At 35.7% G+C, this 20,918-nt stretch overlaps 1 non-coding gene across 1 annotated transcript; it reads right to left on the minus strand.

The window, feature by feature from the left end:
- Positions 1-15,554: 15,554 nt before the first annotated feature.
- TRNAH-GUG (transfer RNA histidin (anticodon GUG)) lies at positions 15,555-15,626 on the minus strand. The gene has a single exon. It is a non-coding gene; the product is annotated as a tRNA-His (tRNA).
- Positions 15,627-20,918: the final 5,292 nt, after the last annotated feature.

Below are 20,918 nucleotides of genomic sequence, written 5' to 3' on the forward strand. Positions count from 1 at the left end.
CCACCTCACAGGCAGTGGCGGACCCAGGATATTTGGTCAGGGGTGGCACGAAAGTGGTAGTCGTTGAGATATAAAATGACAATATCACAAAGTTGGGTATTAAAAGTGCGTAACTCTTAGGTGTTTTTTCAGTGCTAAATTTGTGTTAATTGATTGCATGAAACTTCAAATTGGCTGAGATTTTTTTTTTTTTTATCAATATATATCAGTAAAAGTGAAAAAAGTACAAAGTTAAAAGTGACTATTATTAAGATATAGCAGTAAATAATGGATTAGACTTATTATTTTATCAAAAAAGTATTTATTTATAGTTTAGTTCAATTAAATATAAAGGTGGAAAAAGAAGTAGACAATGTTTCGATAGGTTTAGAATAAAAATAAAATAAAAAGCTAAAGCCAGATGCAACTAATGGATTTTTTTTAGAAGAAAACGAATTAAAAAAAATGAGCTGAAAATTAACCAAGTTTGTCAATAAGGGTCATCGAACCCTTGATCTCTGGGCAACACTAGATAAAAACACTTAATCCTTGTTAACCATTGCAACACAGCCATTTTCAACGTATATCTGGTTCAGATATAATACATATGCGCAAGTTTTTTGTTTTTAAATACATTTTAAGTTTTTTTTTTCCTGGGGGTGGCACGTGCCCCCCTTGGCCCCAATGTGGGTCCGCCAGTGCTCACAGGGGGGGTATTTAATCACACAATTCCATTAGAGCCTAATGCAATGTTAGGTTATGATACATATGACAATTCATAAATCATGCGGAAAAACCATAAAGCCAGGAAAACATATTATTTACACATAATCATTTAGCATAGTTTAGATGCATACACTTTGTTGCGTGCCTTCCCTAGCTGCGCCCGAACCGAACAAGAACAAGTCTTTAGGACTCCAAGTGTCGTCCCTCCGTAGATAGTCCACAGCACGTCCGGATCCGCCTTAAGCTTGACCAACTAGAATCGCCCTTAAGGTACTATTATTTTCGGCACTTTATAGGCAATTGTGTAATTGAATTTTGCTCTCAAAACTCACTTTGAATACTTGAATAATCTATATAAATATGTGACCCTAGGCACCTATTTATAGAGTTATGGAAAAGGATTTGGAATCCTATTAGGATACTAATTTATTTAATTATAATCCTACTAGGACTCTAATTAAATAAACTAAATCTTTTAGGATTGGATTTAATCATATGACAAATCCCGGTAGCTTCAGGATTCGAGTAGCACACAAACACACACGCACGCACAGCAGCCCACGAGAGGCGCCATGCGCGCGCGCACAGCCCATGAGCTCGCAGCCCACTGCCGCAAGCCCACACGCTGCCGCAGCCTTGGCGCGCGCTGGGCCTGCCTTGCGGTGGGCCTGGCGCAGCCTTGGCTGGTGCGTTTGTGGCGCGCTGGCTTGCTGGGCGATGGCCCGGCTTCGTGCTGGGCCTTCGTCTGGCAGGCCTCGTCCGATGCTAATTCGTACGACACGTTTCCGATTAATTTCCCGATTCTGGAATTCATTTCCGATACGAACAATATTCAATATTTCCGATTCCGGAATCAATTTCCGTTTCGAACAAATATTTAATATTTCCGTTTCCGGAATTATTTTCTGATTCCGATAATATTTCCGATTCTGACAATATTTCCGTTTTCGGCAATATTTCCGATTCCGGTAATATTTCCATTTCCGATAATATTTTCCGATACGTACCATGTTTCCGTTTCCGGCAACATCTACGACTTGGATAATATTTATATTTCCGATACGATCCATATTTCCGTTTCCGGCAATATCATCGTTTCCGGAGTATTCATTTCTTGCCTGTGACGATCTCAGCTCCCACTGAAACCAAGATCCGTCGATTCCGAATATCCATAGATGGAGTATTTAATGCCATTAAATACTTGATCCGTTTACGTACTATTTGTGTGACCCTACGGGTTCAGTCAAGAGTAAGCTGTGGATTAATATCATTAATTCCACTTGAACTGAAGCGGCCTCTAGCTAGGCATTCAGCTCACTTGATCTCACTGAATTATTAACTTGTTAATTAATACTGAACCGCATTTATTAGACTTAACATTGAATGCATACTTGGACCAAGGGCATTATTTCCTTCAGTCTCCCACTTGTCCTTAGGGACAAGTGTGCATTTCCTAATTCCTTTGTCGCTCGATGCTTGCTCTTGAACATAAGGTAAGAGTTGTCATCCTTATTATGTCCAGAGGTGTTTCTCGGTTTCAGAGTTCAACTGATCAAATAAACAGATAATCATAGCCTATGATTCATCCGAGCACGGCCATGCATTTCACAGTTTCTAGCTCTCCGAGTGGCCTTGTACAACTTTTAAGCATCTCATCCCGATTTATGGGAGGACAATCCCAATCTTGCAATCTTGAGATTAGACTTCGTTTGATAGGTGATTACCTGAGCGTTGCCTTTATAGCCTCCTTTTACGGTGCGACGGTTGGTCAACGTCAAAGCAACCAGTTCTCAAACAAGTAATCTCAAATCACTCAGGTATTGAGGATTTAGTGTCTAATAATTTTAATGAAATTTACTTATGGCAGATTTTCATCTCTTACAGTAAAGTTTCATAGGTCTTGTCCGATACTAGTCTTCCCAAAGTAAGTATCTATGCAAATGATTATGACATTGCCATGTCCACATAGTTCAAGAAACAGAACTACTAGTCATCTTGCATTCTAATCGTCTAACGTTTTCTATGCGTCCAATTTTATAGAAAACTCCGACTAGGGACCATTTTCAACCTTTGACATTCAAGTTCACTTGATAGACATTTCTTAGTCACAAGACTGGTCCTGACAGTCTATCTTGAATATATCGTCAAATTGAAGGGACTCATCATTTAATACTAAACCAAGATTAAATGGAATATGAAAATACATTTCATATATGATAAATGTTCAACCCCAATGTTTTACAACCATGGGCCTCAAACCCATCTTTAAAACAGTTCATGGAATTCAAAGCTATGCTTGATTTCCAGTGCTACAACGTGAGTGTTGCTTCTCACTTGTTGCATAGGTTTAGTTATCACGCTTTGCCAATCTTAATATCCTTTTCATCGAATGTTCTTCGAGATAGATGATAAGATCTTTTGAGTATGTTTATTTTGTGATCTAGTCTTTTCTTGCTTCAAGAGTGGTTCTACGCATTTTTTCAATGAATAACCATCAAGCCAGCAGACATGTGATCTACCCAAGTTCAGTGAAGAACTCTTTAACATAAACAACCCTGTTTTATTGCTTCGTAGGCAATAAGTACTTTTACTTCAACTTTATAGGTTGCTAGTGATGCTTTGTTTGGAATTACTTATCCAAGCAGTTCACAGATATGTGGAATACTTTCCAGCTGTATCTTAGAACATAGAAATTAATATTTTAATATCCCACGCAACAACTCATGGTCTCCAATCCATGTTACCATTTCAAAACACGATGCTCTATAGCTCGTCCTTATCAATGGTTAACTCTAAAGGGTCTTGCTTGATCCTTTGCCAGTGTTTATGCGTGTAGCATCAATATTTAGCATATCTTTATTTCCTTGAATCAAGAACTATTTCTATGTACCTTTTCAAGTACCATAAGTATTCTTGATCTCAATCTAGTTGATCTTCACTTAGATCAATAGAGATTGGTATATGTTCGTCATGCCTAAAGTCATACGATACGTTTTTGGCGATCCTCATATTATATCATACATGATAAATTCTTTTGCAGAATAATTCCCAATTGAAATTCTATTCATGTAACTTTAGCTCATTCAATTTCAGTAGATACTGAATCCAGCTAAATTCTTTGACATATAATATAGGTTAAGAATCTCACTTAGATCCTTTGATGTTTTAACTTAGTAAATGCTTATACATAGTTCAAACATTCTTTTACTTAGATTTATTCACATGGGTCGAATATCTCCAATGGAGTATTTCGTGTTTGATTTAGTAAATGCCATTACTTAATCCAAAACAATATCATAAGATCTTTGTAAATAGATCTTAATACCCAGTATGTACTAAGTTTCGCCTTGGTCCATCATTGATGAATAATTTCAAACCTAAGTCATTAGCATTTGAATGTTATTTCACAATAGAGAGATATGTGTGATACACATAGGACCAAATAAGTTTTACGTACTCCCACTAAACTTCTTATATATCTATGTATATTTTATGAAACTAAAATACTTATTAGCTTCACTAAAATACAATTCCAATTCCCAATTGCTTGCTTAAATCTGTACTTAGATTTTATAAGCTAGCTTTCCTTTTTCAAGCATTTATTTGGATCCACAAATCCTATGACATACCATGTACATAGTTTATTCCAACATTTGATTGAGGAATACGTTTTTGTTATCCAATTGCTATATGTACCAATATGCAATCATTGCTTGAATTATAGACTTGAGCATTACGATTATGCATGAGGTTTCAACACAATCCACACCGTGAATTTGCTTGTAACCTTTTAGCAACTAATCTAGCTTTGTGTTGTGAACACAATTTCATGTTTGATGGTTTTTATCCTTAAAACAAACTTGCAACCAATAGGTGTGAAACTATTCTTGCAAATCAACAAAATTTCAATTTTGTCATCAAAACATTGAGTACGTTTTATGGCCTCTAACCATTTAAAACATTTGAGTCTATATATGGCCTCTAACCATTTTAGGGAATCTGGGTTTCGTCTTAGCTTTCTTACAAGTCACAAACTCATTAATCTACATGATAATAGTTTGACTGCAAGTTGTAGGTTTCTTCACTATCTAATAGAAGAATCGCATAGCTTCAGTGACCTGAACTCCATGATTCTTCACTATTTAATAGAAGAATCTCATAGTTTCAGTGACTTGAACTCTATGCCTACTTGGGTATAGAACATCAAACAATAGAATATCAATAGCCACTTGAAAGTCCTTTGAATATTCTGTTCTCCTTGAAGCACTTGTAAAGTCTTCTAAGAGATGTCTATTCTTTAAAGCCACTTCTAAAGTCCTTAAAGAATACGTGTTCGGATTTTCTAAAGAACTTCGAAAAGCCTCCAGATTGTCCGTTTATGTTTGTTGTTTGCCTCGAAGACTTTCGAGGTCTATTTTCTCCCACTTGTCATTTTGGAAACGAATCTCCAAAAGGACATTATTTCGAGCAAACAAACATTATGTTCTCAAAAATTTGTGGTAGAAACAATACCCTTGTGTCTCATTTGAATAAATCACAATGAAACATATATCTATACTTGGGCCTTAGTTTGTTGAATAACAAACACTAAGCTCCCACTGAGTTTAGGAACTCTTTAGATATATTATGAAAAGTTATTCTGAAATTACTTTTCAATAGCTTTGACGAATTTGGTTTAGTTTGGTGGTAGTTGAGCATTTTGTTTTAGAAATTATAGGAAAAGTCTTTATGATTCATCATTGATCGAATCAAATACTAATTGACTTCGATTATTCCAACGTAGGGATATGCCATATCTTATGGACCTAGATTGTGAAATTATAACACACAATCATTGATGATCATATTTGGTATCAAGTAATCATCAACATGATCTAACCTAGATCTTTATGATTTCTTGCCAAGTGGATTTTATACTTCTGAATCTTTGAACTAGCCAAACAGATTCAACTTATATCATATTTGAGTAAATAAACCTATATTCACTCAAATCCATGTGAAATAATAAAGTCATAAAATCTTTCTTTAGCTTTGAACTATATTGTCTAGGCGTTCTAACAATAGTTCATATCTTTTGTTACTTTCAACAAGTAAGACTAGTCGTCTTAAATTGATCTAGAAATCAATGAACTTTCAAAAGTCCATTAAAATAGAGCTTTTGAATGTTAACTTGTTGATATGGTCTAAGCAACAATGCCAAAGATTAGTGGAACTCAAATCAAGGGTTTGATTTGAACCTAGTAAAGTTTTTATTTTTAAAGAGTTGTTTGTTTTAATCAAGCATATTGACTCAACCCGTAAATGACCATTTCATTCAAATAAACAAACAAACATTGTTTTTGTTCTTCTGAATGTGAGTCTTTCTGTGTTTGAAAAACAGAAATTTAGGTATGCTGATTATGGAACAAAATAGCCATTAAGTTCCAGCCTTGAAGGACTTAAAACAAACTAGATGACCCTACAGCTAATGTAGCATTGCCATGCTTCATTTCCCACTTGTAGGCCATTAGTGTAGCCTAGCTTCCATTATTTGAGTTATTACCGAAGTAAGAACCTCAAGCGGTATATGATACCAAGGAAGTTTGATTCCTAGGTCACTTCTCTTTAAACATAAACTTATAGGTAGAAACGGAATTATAAATTCCTTTCATTTGTTCCTTTGTTTTCCTATTTCTTGTACCATTTCTTATAGTCTTAAGAATTGAATTCTTTAGTGTTGACTTTTATACTTTGTTAGACATGTCCAATGTCACCAACAAGGTTCTTTACCATTTTATTTTATGTTGAATATTTTGTTTCAACTAGATGATCTTACCAGAAGCTTCTAAAGTTCTCTAAGTATCGATCTATTCGAATGTCTAGGGACTAGACTCATTCGAGAATTAAATGGAAAAAAGATTTTAGGTTGTTAACCATTGGTAAAGCTGAGCGTTTAAACTCAATGCTTTATGATCTCAAAACTACATTGTATTTTGAATTCACAAGCACCAATCGGTTTGCCATTCGACTTTGATACTCGAAAACAACCATGAAAGTCGCTAAAAGAAACGTACATTTTAAAATTGCTCACATCTCTCATTTCCGTGAATCGTTCTTGAATTCACTACCAATCGAGGAAATTTACTGTTACCTTTCTAAAAGGATTTACCGCAGTGCAAGATATTTAATTATAAACAATAATTAAAACATACATTGAAGCATGCAAGCCTAAACATTTATCATGAATAATAACTTGAAAATTAAAGCAATCATGCAACAAGTCATTAGCATTTTATTCGAGTTATGTGTTCCGGCAGGTGTGAATAAAATGATTCCAAGACCCTAAAACCATTGAAGAATTAAGCACAGTTTGTCGACTCAATTCTAAAACATTTTAGGTAAGCAAAAGCCTTTTGCTAATAGTCTAGAAACTACTCTTGGTTGATAGGTACGTCTAAGAACTTATTAGGTAAACCTATCGATTTTGCCACGACATAAAAGGACTCCTTACTTATATCGTTGAGTTTCACCAAAACTAACATGTACTCACAATTATTTGTGTACCTTGCCCCTTTAGGACCAATAAGTAACACCTCGCTGAGCGAAAACTATTACTAGATTGATGTAAAGGATATCCAAGCAAGTGTATATTTTGGCATGGCACCTTTTAACTCAATTTTTAAGTTTGGAACTTAAGGCTCTTACTATGTTGGTTAGATTTTAAGTGAACTAAAATCCTTAATCATGCAACATAATCAAGCTTTTGATCTCATGCATTTTAAGACATATTTAAAAGCAATAAATAACTTAAAACATGCATAAGATAAATGTGATCTAGTATGGCCCGACTTCATCTTGAAGCTTTAACTTCAAAGTCCGTCTTGAAAATCTCCGTGGGAGGCACCATTTTCTTCAAATAGGATAAGCTATAATTAAAACTAATTACAACTATTTGATGGTACGCAAACCATTTTTGAATTGAAAAACAACTTTGGTACTTTAGACCAATTACATTCAAATTAATGGTACGCAGACCATATTTTCTATCCTATTTGGGCCATACTAGTCACTTCATAACCTGCAAAACAGTACATATACAATATATACCATTCACCCATTCATTATCATGAATGGCCCACATAGCTGGTTAGTAAAACACATTATGCATCACGTAAACATTTGCAGCAATTAATCAAGGGCACCAATAATCTACCAATTATTCAGTCCTTATTCATTCTAATCAAGTTGTTTTAACCTTAAGGATTTGTAGACCTAATCAAGAGTTTATGACTAAAAGGGCTCCCACTTAAACCAATAAATTCATATGCTTTACTAATTTTAAACATAAAAATGTATTTCTAGTCTAACCGGAAACATACAAATTTAATTAAAATTTAAAGCTCATATAAATTTATAATTGAATCCAAAAATTTAATTTAATTTCAGTCGTATTTAATTAATTCATGATTTTAATTTTAGTAAAATAATTAGAATAAATAAAATTTATTATAATTACAATATTCAAAATTAAAATCCAAGAAAATAATTTAAATTATTAATTTTAATAATTAATTAAAATTACGTAAACTGAAAATTTCAAATTAAAATTTCAAAACGATCTAATCGCAACGCAACAACCCCACGCAACGTACGCCCATGGGCCACACGCACACAGCCATCGCTGGCCATGTGCGCGCAGCCCATGCGCTGCGTCGCATCGCTGCTGCTGCTTTCCTTCGCAAGCCATCACGCGAGCTGGTGCTCGCTGCGCGCGCGCCAGCGCTCGATGTACGCGAGCCATCGCTCGCTGCGCTCGCTTCTTGCGAGCCAGCGCTCGCTGTGCGCGCTCGCCAGCGCTCGCTTTATGCGGGTCATTGCTCGCTGCGCGCGCTTGCCAGCGCTCGATCCTGCGAGCCATCGCTCGCTGTACGAGGCATCGACGCTGGGCGTAGCACTCGTGGCACGCGAGCTAGCGCTCGCTGCGCGCGAGGCTCCGCACGCTTGCGCGAGGCAGTGCGCGTTGTGGCGCAGCTCGCTTGCTGCCCACACGCGACTGCTGTGCCTTGCTTTCGCCCTCGCCCATGTGTCCATTGCTCACAGCCCACGACACAAGGCAGGGCTGCTGCCTTGTGCTCGTGCACCATGGCCTTGCTCATTGCATTCGTGCCGCATGGGCGACGAGCTTCCTTGCTCGTCGTCTCATGCCCGCACTATACAACACCCCTTAAGGGTAACACGTAGCGTCCATTGCTTTGTGCGTGCAAGTTATATGAACGAATCGCATAAAATTTTAAAAAATTTATATTTAAAATTAATGAAAAATTAATAAATAATATTAATTTCATAATTTTAGGGCGAAAAATCGAAAATTTATTATTCAATTGATTTCCGATTAACATGGATTCAAGTCTAGGTCATAAAAAATTTAAAATTTATCATAAATTTACAATTTTTATGGTGGTTTTTAATCATAGGTATCTAATTAAATTATAATTAATTATGAAAATCAAATTAATTCTAAATTATTCTAATTTTCAACAAATTAATCATAATTACAAATTAGATTGCATAATTAACAAGGCTAGGCATTCAAACTTGTTAAACATATACAGTAGGTCAATCAAAAATTCAAGATTTATCAACAAGAATCGCAAATATTTAAATTAACATCTTAAATTTACGAAATTTTGCATTCGAAAAACTAAAACCTCCGAAAAGTCATAGTTAGGCTTCGAATTTGAGAATTCTGGGTTCGGCAGAAAAGTATTACTTTTGTCAAAATTTTAGAATGCCTTTTACATGCGGAATTGACACAAAAATCACTCAATTTGGATGAGTAACGAAGAAACTGCCGAAAAACTGCGTACGTATAATTAAATAAACGCAATTTGCAATTAATTAACAATTACGAAAATTAATCACCCCTTTTAATTCTTGCAAATTTGTAATATTTAACCATGTTCATGCAATTTAGATTATGAAAATAATAAGAGGCTCGTGATACCACTGTTAGGTTATGATACATATGACAATTCATAAATCATGCGGAAAAACCATAAAGCCAGAAAAACATATTATTTACACATAATCATTTAGCATAGTTTAGATGCATACTCTTTGTTGCGTGCCTTCCCTAGCTGCGCCCGAACCGAACAAGAACAAGTCTTTAGGACTCCAAGTGTCGTCCCTCCGTAGATAGTCCACAGCACGTCCGGATCCGCCTTAAGCTTGACCAACTAGAATCGCCCTTAAGGTACTATTATTTTCGGCACTTTATAGGCAATTGTGTAATTGAATTTTGCTCTCAAAACTCACTTTGAATACTTGAATAATCTATATAAATATGTGACCCTAGGCACCTATTTATAGAGTTATGGAAAAGGATTTGGAATCCTATTAGGATACTAATTTATTTAATTATAATCCTACTAGGACTCTAATTAAATAAACTAAATCTTTTAGGATTGAATTTAATCATATGACAAATCCCGGTAGCTTCAGGATTCGAGTAGCACACAAACACACACGCACGCACAGCAGCCCACGAGGGGCGCCATGCGCGCGCGCACAGCCCATGAGCTCGCAGCCCACTGCCGCAAGCCCACACGCTGCCGCAGCCTTGGCGCGCGCTGGGCCTGCCTTGCGGTGGGCCTGGCGCAGCCTTGGCTGGTGCGTTTGTGGCGCGCTGGCTTGCTGGGCGATGGCCCGGCTTCGTGCTGGGCCTTCGTCTGGCAGGCCTCGTCCGATGCTAATTCGTACGATACGCTTCCGATTAATTTCCCTATTCCGGAATTCATTTCCGATACGAACAATATTCAATATTTCCGATTCCGGAATCAATTTCCGTTTCGAACAAATATTTAATATTTCCGTTTCCGGAATTATTTTCTGATTCTGATAATATTTCCGATTCTGACAATATTTCCGTTTCCGGCAATATTTCCGATTCCGGTAATATTTCCATTTCCGATAATATTTTCCGATACGTACCATGTTTCCGTTTCCGGCAACATCTACGACTTGGATAATATTTATATTTCCGATACGATCCATATTTCCGTTTCCGGCAATATCATCGTTTCCGGAGTATTCATTTCTTGCCTGTGACGATCTCAGCTCCCACTGAAACCAAGATCCGTCGATTCCGAATATCCATAGATGGAGTATTTAATGCCATTAAATACTTGATCCGTTTACGTACTATTTGTGTGACCCTACGGGTTCAGTCAAGAGTAAGCTGTGGATTAATATCATTAATTCCACTTGAACTGAAGCGGCCTCTAGCTAGGCATTCAGCTCACTTGATCTCACTGAATTATTAACTTGTTAATTAATACTGAACCGCATTTATTAGACTTAACATTGAATGCATACTTGGACCAAGGGCATTATTTCCTTCATGCAAGGCCAGTGAACATAAGGCCTTACAGATATCCATTAAAACAGAGAGATGTGATTGAAAAATTAGTTCAAGATATGCTGGAAAGGGGGGTCATACAGAACAGTTCAAACCCATTTGCATCTCCTGTAGTTTTGGTGGGAAAGAAGGATGGTACCTGGAGATTATGTGTAGATTATAGAGAATTAAACAACAGAACCATTAAGAATAAGTTCCCTATACCTGTTATAGATGAGTTGATTGATGAATTAGCAGGTGCTTCAGTGTTTACTAAACTAGACTTGAGGGCTGGTTACCATCAGCTTAGAGTTCAAGAGAGTGATGTTTATAAAACTGCTTTTAAAACACATTCAGGTCACTTTGAGTCCTTGGTTATGCCATTTGGTCTAACCAATGCAACTGCCTCATTTCAGAGTTGGATGTATGGTGTTTTTAAGCCTTTACTCAGAAAATGTGTTTTAGTCTTTTTTGATGATACATTGGTTTACAGTAGATCCAAGGAGTAGCATTGGTCTCATTTGGCTCAAGTGTTTGAGTTAATGAGGTGTAATAAGATGTTTGCCAAAGCTAGTAAGTGTTGTTTTTCTATTGACAAGGTTGAGTACCTTGGTCACTACATTTCTACAGTAGGGGTAGAAACTGATCCCAATAAGATAGCTGCTGTGGAGAGTTGGCCTGTTCCAACATCAGTGAAGGAATTGAGAAGCTTTTTAGGGTTGGCTGGATATTACAGGAAGTTTGTTATGCATTATTCTCTCATCAGTAAACCTCTAACTGATCTACTGAAAAAAGGGGCTTTTGTTTGGTCGATACAGCTCAAAATGATTTCACTACTCTTAAGCAAGCTTTGGTTTCTGCACCTGTGCTAGCAGTTCCTGACTTCTCTAAAACATTTGTGGTGGAGACTGATGCCTCAAATACAGGTATTGGTGCAGTTCTGATGCAGGATAATCACCCTTTGGCATTCATCAGCAGAGCTTTAGGACCAAAGTGGCAGAAATTATCTGTGTATGAGAAAGAATTGCTTGCCATTGTGTTTGCTGTTCAGAAATGGGAACAATACTTGATGAGTTCACATTTCACTATTAGAACTGACCAGAAAATCTTGAAGTGGCTTCTTCAACAGAAGGTATCCACACCATTTCAGCAATTTTGGCTTTCTAAACTCATGGGATTTGACTATGACATCCAGTATAAATCTGGAAAAGAAAATGTACCTGCTGATGCCCTTTCTAGAGTGCCTGGAGCCACTATTTTGTGTATGGCTATTTCTGTTGTCAACTCTGATCTTACTGCTTTAATCAAAGCCAGTTATATGTTGGATAACTCCTTGTTGGCCATTGTTACTAAGCTGCAGAATGGTGAATCTGTTGACAATTACTCACTACAAGATGGTTTGGTTAGGAGGAGAGGAAAACTGGTTTTAGGGTCTGATTTGGTTTTAAAGAATAAGGTGATAAATTGGCTGCATTCTTCTCCTGAAAGTGGTCACTCAGGAAGGGATTTAACTATTAAAAGGGTGCAAAGTCTCTTTTACTGGAAGGGCTTGGCAACAGATGTGAGGCTCTTTGTGAAGCAATGTAAGACATGTCAATCTTCCAAATATGACACTACAGCTAGTCCTGGTTTATTACAACCATTGCCGATTCCTGAAGCTGTATGGTTTGATATTTCAATGGACTTCATTACTGGTTTGCCTAAATCAGGGGGAAAAGATGTCATTTTTGTTGTAGTGGACAGATTGAGAAAATACAGTCACTTTATGGCTTTGTCCCATCCTTATACTGCTATTCAGGTAGCTCAATCATACCTTGATAATGTCTTTAAACTTCATGGGTGGCCAAGGAGCATTGTCAGTGATAGAGATGCTATATTTTTGAGCCAGTTTTGGAAGGGTTTGTTCAGTCTTCATGGTACTGAATTCATGTTGTCTTCCTCTTATCACCCTGAGACTGATGGACAGACTGAAGTAGTTAACAGATGCTTAGAAACATACTTAAGGTGCATGTATAGTGACCAACCTAAAGATTGGTCTGCTTGGTTACTAGTGGTTGAGTGGTGGTTCAACACTCACTTTCACTCCAGCATTCAACTCACTCCTTATGAAGTGGTTTATGGACAACCTCCACCATTGCACCTCCCTTATCTTCCAGGAGAATCTGTTGTGGATGAAGTGGATAGAAGCCTTCAAAGAAGGGAGAAAATGATTGATTTGGTAAAATTTCATCTCATGAGAGCTCAAAACAGAATGAAAAACCAAGCTGATAAAAAGAGATCTGATAGGACTTTCTCTGTGGGAGATTGGGTCTGGTTAAGGCTGCAACCCTATAGACAGTTCACAGTGCAGAATAGGGGGAATCAGAAGCTGTCTCCAAAATATTATGGACCTTTCCAAGTGATTAATTGTGTTGGCAAGGTAGCTTACAAGCTACAATTACCAGAGTCAGCTAAAATTCACAATGTGTTTCATGTTTCTCAATTGAAGGTGTTTCATGGGTCTTTGCCAATTGCAACACACATACCTGCTTGGCTACAGGGCAAAGATTCTTCTTTGGATCCAGTTCCTGCAGTAATTTTGGATCAACGATCTGTGCAGTCTCAAAATCAAACTAAGGTCCAGTTGTTGGTTCAATGGGAAGATACTCTTCCACATGATGCTACTTGGGTGGATGCTTCCACTTTTCAGTCCAAATTTCCTCACTTTACTATTGTGCAAACTTGAGGACAAGTTGCTTAAGGGGGGTGGAATGTTAAGGGAAATTGTACATAAGTCAAGGCTTAGAAGTCAATACGTTGACTTTACTATTTAGCATTGACTTTCTGTTATTGTTTGCAACTGAATTCTGTTATGAAATCTGTGGCTTGAGTTACTTGTTTTTCAAGCTAACTAACAGGAATTGTAGTATATAAACAAATGATGTAAGCTACGATTCATTCATGAAATATATTACAACTTCTCTCTCTAAATTCTCCTTTCTTAATTATCTTCTTCTCTTCTTCTGTTTCTGAATCTTCTTCTTCTTTCTTCTGGTGCAAGCTATCTTCTTCTTCTTCTTCTTCTTCTTCTTCTTCTTCATTCTGTAATCTGTCACAAAGTTGACAACAGGATCAAGTATCCTGTAACATTATACTCAAACATGAACATGCACATAAACAAAATTAAAAGAGTTGTACGTTCATAAACATTAACGAGTACATGAGCCGTACCCCAACGGCCCTACGTACATCAGCCATTGCTTGCAAACTTGCATGTAATGAAAAAACGAAGTACTCTGGTATAAGAGTTCACATTACGGATGGGCATGGGTCTGGGACTCGACCCAGATCCCGGTTGGACCTGACCCGTTTTTAAGGGTCTGGGTCTAAGTATTTGAGACCCAATTGATCTGTGGCGAATCTGGATCTATGTGTTTTAAAACGGGTCTGGGTTTGGGTCCAATATTCTCAGACCCAGACCCGGTCCAGATCTGACCATGGACCCGGTCAACTATTAGAAATTAGAAATAGTCTAATTAGATACATGTATGCCTTAGTATTTTGGCACTAATTTGCGAATTGTGATATTTTTTGTATCGAATGTGAATATGTGATGGTAAATGACGGTTAATTAATGGCGCGGGAAAATTTTCTAAGACAAAAATGTTAAAATTAAAACAATAACACTAGACCCATTTTTTAACCGAGACCCATTAGACCCATTGGATCTGGATATGGGTCTGAATTTTTCAGACCCATTGAATCTGAGGCGGGTTTGGATCCGCCTAAAAAATATAGATCTAGGTCTGGATCTCACCTGACCCGGCCCAAATCCGGCCCATGCCCATCCCTAGTTCACATGTTTTCCTAAAAATAAAATGTTCACATGTAACATATGGGCTAAGAATGTGGGCCGAGAATGTGGGTTTGAGCTTTCATTATCCTCAACATATACTCCGCATGACCGCATCCATTACATTCCTATCATACAATATGTCAATAATGTCATTGTTACATTCTCTTCACACTAAAATTTACGGAGTATATTCTTAAATTGCTAATATTTCGCCTGTTAATTACGCGAAATTATCATTATCGGCACACAAATACTTCATTACATTGTTCAATTGGAAAAATAAACAGCATAATTTACGCTTGAGACTTCTTAATCTACTGTCAAAAAAAAAGACTTGTTAATCTAAGCATGTTCAAGCCGCACAACTATACATTGGAATAGTATAATACTTTGTATGATAGAAAAGCAATGGTGAATAATTATTCAAGAAAATTCCATATACAATATGCAAAAAGGTCCTCCTTCTTTTTGAATTGATACAAACCATAAAAAAAGCATTGGCGTAAAACTAAAATGAATCAGAGATAGTATCATTTTTGTTTAGGGAATATGAAGAAGAATATGAGTTTAAGATAAAGTAAATAATTGATTCCCTTGACCTTCTAGAAAAAAGTATTATGAGCTTTAAAAAGTAGAAAATGTGGCTGCTGGGATTCGAGCCCAGGTCTCCACGGCCACAACGTGGAATTCTTACCACTAAACTACAGCCACTTTGTTGTTGCAATTGATATATTATAAATTATTTATCCGCCGTTAAATTATAATGGGCCTGGTGGTCCATGAAATATTCTAAAGTGGGCCGAAGGTGGAGTCTGTGCTCATGTCTCAGATACTCCATAGCTATCAATTCTGAACTTTTTAAGAGCCCAAGAACAAAAGAGTTCAAGATCCACTTTTTTTTAATGGTTCAACAAAGACATTATCAAATTACTCATGATTCACATCATTTCATAAACTGAAAATGATAAAAGGCACTACTATGGGTGACAATCGGGTCGTTTGATTCAAATTCAAGCCTGATGTATTATATTCGGGTATAATTCAGATTTAAGTCGAGTTGGTTTTAGGCCGTCCGAATAACTTTTTGAGTCTATTGTCACATTATCAAATAGCTAATTTTTTAAGAAAGCAAATCAATTTCAAGCGTGTTTATTTTTAGAATCAGCCAAATAACCTACATTTCCACGTATAACACGATTTTAATGTGCGCGCATTCAAAAAAATAGGTGAAGGTGGAAGCTCCATCTTTTAGTTGCCTACTTGCACCCGTTAATATCTTGTTTGGTTCGGCTTATAGGCTTCAGCTTGAGGTGGACGCTCCCCCATGCACATGCGTTGGCGAAAATATAAGATTATCTTTTTATTAGGTTTATCATTTTCTTATTACACACTCCGTACTTCATACTATCATATATAGTTGTCAAAACCATTTAAGAAAACCTCCCTCAAAATTATATTAAATATTAACCAAACATTTATATCCCGGTCGGCGGTCGCTAGTCTCGCTACCAACAAACCTCTCTTAAAATTGTATTAATATTAACCAAAAAAATAAACATACACGTTCGAGTCTTCCCCAACATTTCATTAACTATCTAGGTCAATTAAAGTTATTATAATACATCTAAACACTTACGAACTTGCCAAATACCAACTTCAATTAAAGATTCTTAAGAAATTTTCAAGAGATATCCTTATATGTTTATCATAGAGGGACCATTCTCCCTTTCAAGTATCAACCCTATTCGATTTGATTCCACATCAAAATATATAAGTTGATATTAAAAGTCATCCTTGAGTAGATTATACAATTTGATGCAATTGAAAATAGGACCCCCTCTAATTAACCTAAAACTATTTAAGAAAGCTATCAATTCAAACCTATCACACTTTCACACGTGTTATGGGTCCGATGAAAGCAACATTTCTTGACTTCTTGTCCTCTATCTTACACAAATCGAAAGGGATGTTTAATTTAATTTATTCTAATTTTTTGTGGAAAAAGTATTTTTACACATCAAATCACACGACTTTACATTACATACTTTACAAAAAAAAAAAAAAAAATGTTGCTTGTATGTGCACATTTTATATTGGGTATTAAGATGGCTCTAGTCGGGCCGGGCCGGGGTAAAGCATAACATAATCCAACGTGAAAAAAGCACTACTCAACACTAGTATAACATCGTGGTTTTGGTTGGGATTAGGCCGCATTTTATTTTGGAAAAGCACGTCAACGCACGACTCGACACGACAAATCACTTTACATTTAGTAAAATTAGACTTAGGCATGAAGGCACGCCCCGACCCAACCCGGCGCGTCGGCTTCAGTTGTGCTTGTGCTGCTTTTTTGATAATTTCCACACCATCCGGCCCGACACGAAACATGTAGCACAACCCGTACAAGCCCAAGGAAAGTGGGTCCGCCACAAACATGACCCGAATCGACCCACAAAAGATGTGAAGCGTTTAAATGAAAGCAATATAGAAAACATTTTATATTGGCAATACGCATGAACATGTCTTGTGTCTTGATCGTAGGCCAACAAGATAAATCTCGAGGCAAACTTAATTTAATTATATTCATTTACTAAGTCGTATAATTAATAGTTGTTGTCTTTTCGGTTCGTTTCTAGAAGGTCTTGTATTAGCACATCATGTATTGATCTTGGGCATTATGATTTTGGGATGTCCAAAGAAATAATCAATGAAAAAAATGTTCATGTAATTTGAAATGGAAATTGAACATTATAAAATCACACCAAAACCCAATAAGTTTTCCTATCAGTAATTATCTACTATGTAGTACAAGTTAAGTGTTTTTGGGTTAATATTTTTTTTTTTTCTTTATGCAAATGAGTTGAGCTATATAATGTTATACACTTTATACGAATTATAAATTACAATTGCCTTATATATTGCTAGTATCTCCCCATGATTTATTTCCATGTATGGTATTGGGCTTGAGAAGAGGCACAAGAATTTAGGTAAATGATTACTCGACTTGTTACAGTATAATTACTCGAAACTCATACTCCGTACTATATCACCTAGCTTCTACTGCTCATTAGCCCCATACTCCGTTCTATATTGCCTCACTCTTCTACTCTTCCACTGCTCAATAGCCCCAGTTAAAATGTATATTCAAGGGCGGTCATTTTTTTATGGACATTTCTTCAAAGTCTGTAAATATTTTTTACCCAAATCTTAATAAATCAAACCAAACTACGATTAAAAAAGTCAACCCCTCACCTTCATTAAATCCTTCAAAAATATGTTGAAAACTTAACAAGAACATCTTTGAAGAAGTTAGAATAAATTAGATTAGATTAAGATGGAATATAAAATGTAATCCACAAATCCAAAGAAAAGAACGGTCGGGTCTTCGTATAAAGAAAGGGCATAACAAACGGATCAAGAGACACATACTCGTTAAAGTGGGACCCACTATGAGAATCAAAGAATAGCAATACAACCAATCAGGTACTGCCTGGTTGACGGCGTTACAGTGAGATGTGGTCACGTGGCGGACATCTAACGGTGGATGTTGAAGGGACGTGAGTGGACTAAATCACAAAAAAGTGTGTGTATTTGGCACATAGTGATTGGACCACTTGGCATGTGATAATTTGGCTGTCACAACCACACTTTGTAGGCTTAGATGTTAACAATTCATAATAGTAGTCCAAACTCATATGCTCTATGCAATTATATCAACTATGGAGTATCCAAGTCAAGTGTTTGGTGCAATATAATGCTTGATTTAGTGGTAAGATTTGTACTAGTTGTAGTAAAATTTCTAATGTACGATAATTTAAAGGGTAAAAAGTTTGGCGATTTTCACATGTCGTTACTCTATTTATTAGGTATTCGAGATTTTGAGGTAAATTCAATTCACAATTTTAAAGGGTTGTATTTTTATTTGGTTAATCTCGAGATAAAGTTTGAGGATCTTTTACCAAACTAGCTACTTTTACAATTTTATTTACCAAAATGGCTACTTTTATAATCTATTTACCAAATTAGCTACTACGTATAATTTATTTACAAAATGACTATTTTCATTTTGTGGCAAAAACAATTAAACTGGTTTTGTTTGATGCATTTTTTTAGTATAGTTAACCGGCTTTTTGGGGGTTTAGTTATCTTTTATTTTTGTTTACTTTATAATCCCAATTAATTTTTCTTTTGAATTTGCCCATAAATAATATAAAATGTTGCTCTTGATGGTTTAATTTTGATACATACACGATACAGCATAGTAATACTTTAAGTTCATTTTTTTTTACCCATTTTAATATTTTAATTATGTTTACTTTTTGACAATATAAACTCCAATGGTCGGAATTTTTTTATTATGCATGCTTGTTATGACGCATTATCTTCTCAAGTTACACACTTGCTACATATTTCTTGCTCCAATGATAAGTTAATTATTAATTAATTATTTTAATTAATTTTTATTCAATTCATAGTTTCAACTTAATAATGAGAAATTACAGTAATTTAAAAAATAAAAAATTACAATTGAGTATAGTAAGATAGTGGTCCGACTTGTAGGGATAATAGACGCAAAAATTTGCATTGTTAGACGCATTTATTGCACGCGTTACTTTTCTCCTTCATGTCACTTTCACGCACACGGTTTTAGAGTATGTTAAATTCTTGGTTGATCGAGTTTGCCAAGCAAATTCGTTTAACACAACGAATTCGCGTAGTTAAGAGATCGGATTAACAATATCTGCAACAAGGTTCAACTAATTTCTTTATATTTGTAATATTTGCGAGCAAGTCTTTTAAAAACTTTGAAGTTGCTAAGAGGCTAAAAATATAAGTAAATTGTCAATCGGTTCATTCATAAAAAAATTCATATCGGTTCACTGTGTAAAAAAATTAAACCGGTTAATTGGTTTTAAAAAAACTCAAACCGGTTTATTGGTTTTTAATTGAAAGTAAAAAATTAGCTACTTTTTTTTTAAAACTAATTAAAGAATAGCTACTTTGGAAAATACAATTTAAAACTAGCCGTTTTGGTAAATAAAATTTTAAAAGTAGCTAGTTTGGTAAAAGATCCAAAGTTTGAACTTGGGGTTAAAACCCTTATTAAGTCCAGTAAAGTAAAATACACTCGAGTATATGTAAGCATCCAAGTGAAGTGTTTGGTCAGCAATGTAATGTTTGATCTAGTGGTAAAGATAGGTAGAGTTGTATGAAAATTTCTAATGTACGAAGATGTAAAAGATACGGAGTAATAATTATTGGAACTGTTGATGATCCATATTTTACGCATGTGTACTCTATTCTTTAGCTATTTGACTTGAATCCAAATCACAAATCTGAAGAGTCGCATATTGCTCAAACTTAATTATGGCTCGGGTAATCTCGAATTATCGACTATATATTATATTAGGCAAACTCGATCAATCTTTTCATTTACCAAATGAACGTATTAGCTTCAATGCAATTCACTTTATTCAAAATTGCTTGATGGACGTGCACTTTGTTCACTTATTAAAGTCTAATGACAAAGACACAGTCTAATGATCTATAATAAAGTTATAAAATTGATGTTATGATATAAAACGAGATAATATAACTAAATACCCCGTACAAATGTACAATCGTATTCATAAGAGATAATGTAACTAAAATTGATGTTATTACACACTCGCTTGTACTAATTATGACACCTATACAATTTGGTATTTTGGTAAGACTTTGAAATTTTGAGTAGAAGACGATGCATATAAACAATGAAGGAGCAAAGAAAGCAAAGGTTTTTCATAAAAAGTTCTTTCTACTTCGTATTAAATTTGATTCAAAATAGACAAATAAAAAAATTAAAGAATACAAATAAGATTATTAACACATATAGATGATTTTAGTTTTAGATAACATGTGTCCAATTTCTTTAAAAATACTTTGTCCTCGTACTGAATCCGTTCTATTGGACTTATTTTATAAGCTATGGAAGTTGTATGATGAATTGAATGTGGTATCATT

This window comes from Spinacia oleracea, chromosome 5 (genome assembly GCF_020520425.1).
Source record: "Spinacia oleracea cultivar Varoflay chromosome 5, BTI_SOV_V1, whole genome shotgun sequence".
NCBI lineage: Eukaryota > Viridiplantae > Streptophyta > Magnoliopsida > Caryophyllales > Amaranthaceae > Spinacia > Spinacia oleracea.